The sequence below is a fragment of the Nanorana parkeri genome, unplaced genomic scaffold (genome assembly GCF_000935625.1).
Source record: "Nanorana parkeri isolate BGI_ZX_2015 unplaced genomic scaffold, ASM93562v1 scaffold2884, whole genome shotgun sequence".
Classification (NCBI taxonomy): Eukaryota; Metazoa; Chordata; class Amphibia; order Anura; family Dicroglossidae; genus Nanorana; species Nanorana parkeri.
Genome location: NW_017309152.1, coordinates 1 through 537, shown reverse-complemented (window position 1 = coordinate 537; position 537 = coordinate 1).

The window sequence follows — 537 nt, the reverse complement described above, 5'->3', positions numbered from 1 at the left end:
TTTTTTATATCATCTTTCCTTCCAGTGCAGAGTATTATAGCAAGTCTCTCCCTTGTGGCCCCCTCACCTCCATATACTATGACTACCAGCCTCCGGATGCTCACCTGCCACACTGATACAGAAGCAGTCCCAGTTCTGGGGAGGAGAGGTCACTTCAAAGACTGCTGGCTGCCTAGGAGGTCTCACCATGACTCTGACATACAGTTCCACTGTCCTCACATGACCCATCACCAGTGCAGCGGGGGCAGGGGTGGCATGTCCTGCTTCGGGTATTAGGGGCTCACAATTAAAAAAAACCCCAATCAAATAAAGAAATACTGCTGTGTTAATGCTGGTGATAGACTGCATTATATATCAGGGCCCCTTGTAAAGCTTTGGGCCCAGACTGAACATGAATTGTCTCTGTTATATCTGCCAAGGTCAAGAAGATCAATAAAGAACTCCATTACTTCAATGCTCTATGGTATATACTATGTTTGAGGTATATAATATATATTATGTTTGAGGTATATGGTATATACTATGTTTGAGGTATAT